This window comes from Malus domestica, chromosome 03, assembly GCF_042453785.1.
Source record: "Malus domestica chromosome 03, GDT2T_hap1".
Classification (NCBI taxonomy): domain Eukaryota; kingdom Viridiplantae; phylum Streptophyta; class Magnoliopsida; order Rosales; family Rosaceae; genus Malus; species Malus domestica.
This window is the reverse complement of record NC_091663.1, coordinates 1270442-1279043: the sequence shown is the minus strand read 5'-3', so window position 1 is coordinate 1279043 and position 8602 is coordinate 1270442. Positions and strand designations below refer to the sequence as shown.

The following is an 8602-nucleotide window of genomic DNA, read 5'->3' as shown; positions in this document are numbered from 1 at the left end:
GAGCATAAATTAAGATGCAGAGATATCCCGAAACATACAACATACTGTATGGAAGCTAACCATAACCGTTAAATTTATTTACAATGAAAGATGTTTTAGCTTTTTTAAAGTTGTTTTACATGAAAAGTATAAAATGGGTGAATCAGGCTCTTGGAGGTCTTTGAACCACTTTATGAGCCTAAATGGTACAATTGAAAATGAAGAGTGTAATCAAACTTCATGAGCCTAATTGAAACAAATTAAAGACCAGATTGAAAATGCATTAAAAGCTAAGAATATGCTTTATAAAGGCATTGAACTCTGCATTTACCAACACAGTTTCAAGTTGCCTAAGAAAATGCCTGGTATATTATGGCACTTGAGTAATCACCTCTGTACATCAGTGTTTGCTTGCCTAACAAAAATAAATAAATAACAGAAGTGAAATAAATTGCAAAATATTTGGAATATTGGTGTATAAAACGTAATTTTCAAATTAGATCCAAGCTAATTAAAATGCCAATCCCTTTCAAGTAAGCTTGGGAGCCACTGATATTATATTCCGTAGCCGGTCATTGATTATGCACAAAGAAATAACGCATGTCATTTAAGCCTTTGCACAAACACAGAGAAGAGGAAAAATTTGTCTTCTTTTAAAACAAATCATCTCCCTGTACAAACACACAGAGAAGAGGGTAAATTTGTCCTCTTCTAAAACAATTAGACTCCCTGAACGAACACACAGAGAAGAGGATAAATTTGCTGTCCTTCAAAACAAATTTTTCGAGGGCACAAAAAAAAATGACCTCCCTTTTCTACCGCTTTGATAAGAAAAAAAAAATCACACATTCATACACATATGAATCCAACCATGCATTTTAAACAAATGCCAAGACATAGATGACTGTAGAGGTTTTTTTGCCAGTGACCAAACCAAAACCATCGGTAAACAAACAGTGCAAGCCATGTAAACAAAGTACACAGATGCAACGACAGAGTGAGGAGAAACAAATATGGACAAAGAAAATAACTTTGTTAAAAAGAAATAAACATATAACCGCATAAACAGGCACGCTATCATATATTTTAAAACAACCAAAACTAAGTCACAAACACGCTTGATTTCCTCGTCCAGCAATCAAAATCAAACCACATCTATAAACCATGAAATACTAAATATGAATATAAAAGGTGATCGTCACCTAAAACTATATAAATTAATCGATAAGGAGCTGTAAAAGCAACCACAGACAAATGCAACCAAATAACAACGAAAGCCATTACCTTACAATATGTGCATCATACATACAGACACGCTAAGCTATCATTCATTACATTCAAAATTTTCTTTACTTTCATTTTTGTTGTATTTCTATCAATGTCTAAACCTATACTAATTCTAGATAATTTGCATATATTTTCACTGTAATTAGAATAAGTACTAATTCTTGATAATTTGTAAGTATTTCTATCGATGTGGCTTGGTGTCCCTGTTAACACAGATATAATCGGCTGATTTATTTCAGCTCTGATCTGGGAAACAATCATCACCTCCATCTTTTCTCTTCAGGAAACAAAAACCCATTTTTGATGCCTAAATCACAAATTAACACGATACCATATCAAAAGCAAAGCAAATTAAACCAAATCGCCTTTAATTTAGATCAATGTCCCAGAAAATGAAAATTAGACATCAAGAAAGCTAAACTTAAAATCCAATTTCTCACAACCCTAGCATAATTCAATAAACCAGTGAAGCATCAAACTTTAGATATCAAAGGAGGCCAAGTCTTTGTATTCAAGCTCCAGTCAAGAACCACATCAAAGGAGCCCTAGCATAGTTCCATTTATTCAAGCTTTCTGAGTATAATTTCTAACACAGGGAAGGAACAAACTAAAGTTACTAAACCCTAAGAAACTAAAGTTACTAAACCCTAAGAGAGCCACTCACATTGAACCCAACAAAATACCACAAACAGAAACTCAAATCAAATTTGTTTAAAATCCCTCCCTAAGACTCTGAACCATCACTTGGCCTACACATTTATATGGCTTTCCACTAACAAAAAGCCATGATGCAGACACCAATAACCAAAATCAAATCAATGGGAAAAAAACAAACAAAATGACATTACAATAAGAAAGAACAAAATGAAAAATTCGATCACAGTCCAAAGGGGGCAAAAAGTGTTGGAAGTTGAACCTTGCACAAATCAGTAAATCAATCTTGGAGAAGACCAGAATCACTGCTCTCGGAATTTGAATTGTTGGAAGCTGAAACTTCAGGCTTAGCATTTTCCATCTTCATCATAGTTCATGTTGTCTATAATGAGACAACAAAAGGTCATTAAATTTAAAATAAAATAAAAATAAAATAAAATAAACACTAATAAAAATCATACCATTTCAACTAAACCTATATCCCAGCCAAACACAACAAATGCACCCTAACAATATCTATAACTATAGAAATAAGGAACCAACAGATTTCACTTCAATAGCAAAAAAGAAAACTGACATTTGCGTAGCGGCAAAGAGAAAATGTACAAAACAGAACACCACCACCTATTCAAAAAAGACAAAAATAAAAAAGTAAGATCAATAGAGTGATTATAAGTAGTCTGAATAGAGTCATGGCTAGATTAATATCAGAGCATTGTGTCATTTGCAACGACATATATACTTCTTAAAGAAGATTTATTTATTCTGTAATAAGGTGAAGGGGAAGCTACTTTGAGCATATCAACTCATCCATGGCAAAGCCGCTGCATAAATGAAAGAAAAGAAGAGAAGCTTTCTATTTTTAGCTAAAATAAATTGGTATCTCAGGTTGAATAAGTCCCAAAGAATTAAATGAGAGTGAGTTTATGTGTGGAGCTAAAGCTTGGTGTATATAACCAGACCTCTCTTCCTCTCCCTTTCACTACTCATGGTGTATATTATCTGACTAATCTGTCTGTCTCCTCATAATTATCAAGAGGCAACGTGTATATAATACATCACACGTATCATCTTTTTGACAGTTTGTGTTTCAAATGAATTGAAAGGTATTGTATGAGAATATCTTGCCTAAATGAAATGAAACAAATTTCAGGGTGATGAACTATTGGTCATTGTACACCTATCTTGTAAGTTCCATAAATTTTTCATCATCACCCCTCCTCAGTACCATGGCAAGAAACTCCATAACCTGTATCCTCTTTTAGAAACACTTGGGAGGAAAGCCCTAGTGAACACTAAGAGAGTTTGGAGAAAAATTATTAATATTACTTGACAAAGTAAGAATCTTGATTCATCCATGATCCATTCGATAACTAAATTCATACAAAAAAACATAAAACCCCAGAAAAAACAATAATCTACAGATACCTAAAATGCAAGCATATAATATAACAAATGGATTTCTCAATCGAACTCATATGCTTCGGTTTTCCAAGCAGAGAACCATAAAAATAAAAGAAACCAAACCAGAAACATGAGCAGAAGAGTGGCTGCTTGCCTATGTGAGTGTTGAACATAGAAAAGGCGCTTTTGTTGAGAGAGTGATAGAGGGCCTACAAACAGTAAAATTCAACATAAAACCAAAGTCAGGAGATTTTTACAACATTGAATTGATCCTGGAGAGAGGGCTAGATAGAGAAGGAGAGGAAGAGAGGAGAGATAGATTACAATACCTTGCCTCTGCGTAACACACGGTAGGGGGTTAGGAGCGAGTGGCCAATTATTGCCTAATTTGATAGAATTTGGCCAGAACTGAGCTCGCCAACTCTCTGTAAACTCGCCGGAAAACGTAGCAGTCAGGGTTTGAACTGAAAATCACAAATTTGAGGCACATTTTCACATAAATTAACTGTAGAACATACCTGAGGTTATGACGAGTTGCTTGAGACCAACCTCGAGGTTGGCCATCACAGGAATTGTAGGAAACGTCGCCGGAACCCTGAGAAAGCTTCAGCCTGTCCACCTCTTTAAGTAGCAGGACCCAACTTCTCAGTATCTCAAGTCTTTCGGGTGCCCCGCAAGACACAACTGCTTCCTCCAATCTCTGTATACTCTTCTTCACACTCCTAAAGCTCAGAACTCCCTGTAAACAAATGCGAATGAGAAAAAAGGTGGAAAATTTGAAAGATGATGGAAATTGTGAAATTACCATTCGGTCCTAGAACTGTTTAGCGGCTTGGCCGGCAAGCTGGACGACGGAGTCGGCGTAGTTCATGGCGGTGCAGGTGACATTGTTCTTGTTGCCAACCTCCACTGCCTTGTTCACCGCCAAATCCGGCCATGACATTTTCTTTGACTTGTTAACACAATAACAGAAAAAACACACATCAACAATCCCAAATCACAAATTATGATGCAATCAAATTAATCCCTACCTAATTACTCATTTCTCATTTCCAATATCCACCCCCATATCTCAGTTTAAACCCTTAAACCATCCTTACATAATTGGTCAATCTGTTCCTAATTTCTTCCTTCATCCCACACATATGCTCTCTAAGAACGACAAACTCTCATTCCCCATAAATACAATTTCCCAACAATATACTCCCTAAGCAAATAATACTGAAAACTTAAAAATGTCGGGTTGGTACTTTGGGATGCAAGGAGTACCAGTTCTAGTATTACTATTTGAGAGAATAATGTAATTTTTCAAGGACAAATCATAGAGAAAAAAGATCGAAACAAATGGCTTACCAATTGAGTCGACTCCCTTCTGAAACAAAGGAAGCATGCGAACAGGCAACATACCTGAAAAAATCAAACGCTAATAAGAAGAAATATTGGAGAATCTAATATACACGAAATATTTAGGATTTTAAAAAATTAAGAATTAAATTATATGAATACAATTCTGAGTGTATCAATTTGAAAATTTTGAAAAGAGCATACCTGTTCTTGGTGGTTGATTGGGTCAAAAAGTACCTGATGTTGTTGAACCCTCAAGAAACCCAAGCAAAATCAAACCATTCCTACACAATTGACAAAGGGGGTTTGGAAAGGACAAAAACTATATCTAATCAAACAAACAGATGAAAGCATGGATTTTTATTGTCTTAGCCACATACCCATCTCGTCATTTGCCTGAAATCCCAATTTTCTACTAATTCACAATACAATGGCATGAATTTATACAAATTGTCAAAAACAATGAGAAAAATTACCAGAAATTTCAAATCTTTTGTGGGTTCAGAGTAATTACCAGAGAGGCGAAAGCAAAAATCAAAATTAGGCCGATTTTTTCAAAACCAGAACAGCTCCGATCTGAGAAATACAGTGCAATTTCTGAAATAAAGGAGTGAGAAAACCCTAAATCCCCAAGAACCATAATTTATAAACCGCAAACAAAAACAAAAAGGAGAGACTAATCCTCAAATATGATACCATTCCTCTTTCTCTCTCTCTCTCAACTCTTTGTTAAAACCCAATTATCTCATGGTCAAATTTTTGCTTACTTGCAAAGATGTCTTTAACTTCCTCTAATTATTCACATTATCTCATACTTACTCTCTGATATCTACTTAATCAGAAAGCTATGACAATAATACAACACACATTCTTTGGAATTTCGATATGGATATAAATGCAGACTATTTGAATTTTTCAGTTAAGCTTTTTTCTTGAGAACTCAAGACGCACAGATTCAGTCTCATCGAAACGTAATGGGGATATTAATTTGTCAGTGATGTTTCAAGTGTGATTACAAATCCCACATACAATTGTCTTCATGACAGGGGGAGAACAATTTTTTACCATGTACCTAATAAATCATGGTATTAATTTCAAAAAAGAACACATATATACCCTGCCCCATAAGGGTCAATAGGTCTCAGTTGCATATGAGGGGTGAAAGATCATATATGCATAAGGCAACTGAAACACGTTCAGTTATTATTTTTGTGATATACTGCCAATGGATTGCCACCCAACATATTTTACATATAATATTTTGATAACATCGCACGGGCATTGCCTGGAAACAGCATACATAATTCAAGGTTATATGAAAACCTATGCCATAATGAATTGAGCAGGAAAATAAGCACTTCCTCATATGAGATATTATTAAACTGGAATTATACTAATAAACCAGGAAATAGATAAGACATTATGGAGAGCAGGAAAATGAACTCACCGCCCCAACAGAAGCCTACAACACCAATTGCAGAAACACCTTTACTTCTTAAAGCTTCAATTACCAGTTTTGCATCTTCGATTTCTTTTGGCTTGTCAATATGAAAACATGAGGATTTGGAGGAAAGAAAAGTTCAACAATTAAACATTCAAATTAGGGGAAAACAATTACAATGTAAAATTAACCAAAAAACTTATAAACAAACATCAGAGAGTCAGAGCTCATTCATGTAAAAGTATTAGAGAGTCAGAGCTCAACATTTAACCCATTTTGAGTGCAGCCTTACAATTAATTTTAAGGGAATGAAATATGCTAATTCAAGTGAATAAAAAAATATAAGTTCACAAAACTTGAAATAACATAATACATAGGCGGAATACTTCGGTTTTGAGGGGCTAATTCCATTGAGCAGTGCCTTCCGTGAAACACGCAACAATCACTAATCAACAATTTAAACCCAAAACAAATCGATTATACAGAAAACCTAGATCGGCCAAGCAGCAAAAACAAATACCCAGAAACTGAAATCAAGAAAATACGAATACGAGTGAGTGAAAGTTTGGGACTATTTGGGTAAAAAAACCTGAGCTTCTTCGGCCTCCACGGGATCAATGCTTCTGCAACACAAAACTCTGAAACCAACCCGAGATGGCACCAAAACTCTGAAACCAACCCTAGGCTTAGCCGTCCCTTCCTGCCTCGCCGTGTCTCTGCGCACACCTTACTGAGAAAAAGCAAAACCAAACTTTCGGGCAGCCCTACCCCTTGCTTTGCTCATCCTACCCCTCCCTCTCTCCTCCAATTTTTCCTTCCAGGACCTTCCCTCTCGGCTCTTCTTTCACGCACGACGCCTCCTCTCTCCTCTCTCTTCTCTCTCTTCTCTCTGGCATCGCTGCAGGCTAGGCCTGCCCTCTGTCGGCGATTCATCCGAAACACCTAACCACATACAAAACTGACTTAAACTAACCCAGCCACAACCCAAAGCCGCAAAAGCCCATCTAACTAAAACTCAAAAAAAAAAAAGCCCAGCCGAAACCTTAAAACAATGGCATGTTCGTAAATAAAGTGAAATTCAGGTACAATGAACAGTAAGGAACAGTGCCAATTGCAATGCTTTCTTTAGACTAAAGTAATGATATAATATTCAAATAAGAATACAGACAAACGAGCTCATCCAAGGTTTGACAAAAAAATAAAAGAGCTCATCCAAGGGAGGACACTCTAACATGAACAAGTTGGGTGTATAAATCTACGCTCAAGTACAAATACACGTGAAGGTGGTGCAAGGCACATCCCACTTCAGTCTTGAAAGTTAAATATGAAAGTGCTTTTGAGTCATAGTCCAAAGTGGTCCTGGAAAACCTGGTATTGTTGACAATATGTTACTCCTTAGTCGTGTAGCTCATGACTGAAGAAATATGAGGTTTCAATTCCAAAATCAACGGGCAATGCGGAGAGTGCCCGACCATGAACGAACTCAGCATTACAACATGACCGACAATGAGGATGTGATGACTAGTACCACATCGGAACTAATTAGTTTTTTCACCTGCAACGGCCGGTAGGCAGATTAGCTAGGCAACGTGAATCATATACAAGTAGATAGTACAACTCATGTGCTTTATATTCTTCACATGCATGCATCTGCCAAGAAGCGTGATTCATGTTTCGATGTTGTTTCTAGCCCTTTAAGTCTAAACAAATCAGTGTGTTATGTATAACAAACTTGTGAGCAATCAAATATACAGACATGGCACTTCAAATTTCATATGGCCTCCTCTTCATATTTTTCATCTCAAGTTTCATTGCTACAGCCCCCACATGCCGAAAAATTGATCAACACTCTCTTCGGTCTTCATTTGATATTGATTCTTCTAGTTTAAACTGGTCTTCCAACGATTGTTGCCGATGGGAGGGTATCACTTGTGATATGTTTGGTAGGGTAACTCATTTGCTGTTGCCCTCCAAAGGTATCAAAGGTTGCATTTCTTGCTCTCTTGGAAACCTCACACATCTTTCGCATCTCAACCTCTCCCACAATATGCTTTCCGGTCCTCTTGAGGGTCAAATTTTTTTGTCCTTGACTCGCCTTCTGATCCTTGATTTGAGCGAAAACCATTTATCTGGAAAACTACCATCATCTCTATACAACAACAACAACAACAAAGCCTTTTCCCACTAAGTGGGGTCGGCTATATGAATCCTAGAACGCCATTGCGCTCGGTTTTGTGTCATGTCCTCCGTTAGATCCAAGTACTCTAAGTCTTTTCTTAGAGTCTCTTCCAAAGTTTTCCTAGGTCTTCCTCTACCCCTTTGGCCCTGAACCTCTGTCCCGTAGTCACATCTTCGAACCGGAGCGTCAGTCGGCCTTCTTTGCACATGTCCAAATCATCGGAGCCGATTTTCTCTCATCTTTCCTACAATTTCGGCTACTCCTACTTTACCTCGGATATCCTCATTCCCAATCTTATCATTTCTCGTGTGCCC

General features: G+C 36.8%; 1 long non-coding RNA gene across 1 annotated transcript; it reads right to left on the bottom strand.

Annotated features, from left to right (window-relative positions):
* Positions 1-4639: 4639 nt before the first annotated feature.
* Positions 4640-6557, bottom strand: LOC139194153 (uncharacterized). The gene is made up of 3 exons (XR_011578928.1): positions 6116-6557; positions 4873-4952; positions 4640-4731 (listed from the first exon to the last, which is right to left on the bottom strand). It is a non-coding gene; the product is annotated as an uncharacterized lncRNA (long non-coding RNA).
* Between the last annotated feature and the right edge of the window lie 2045 nt (positions 6558-8602).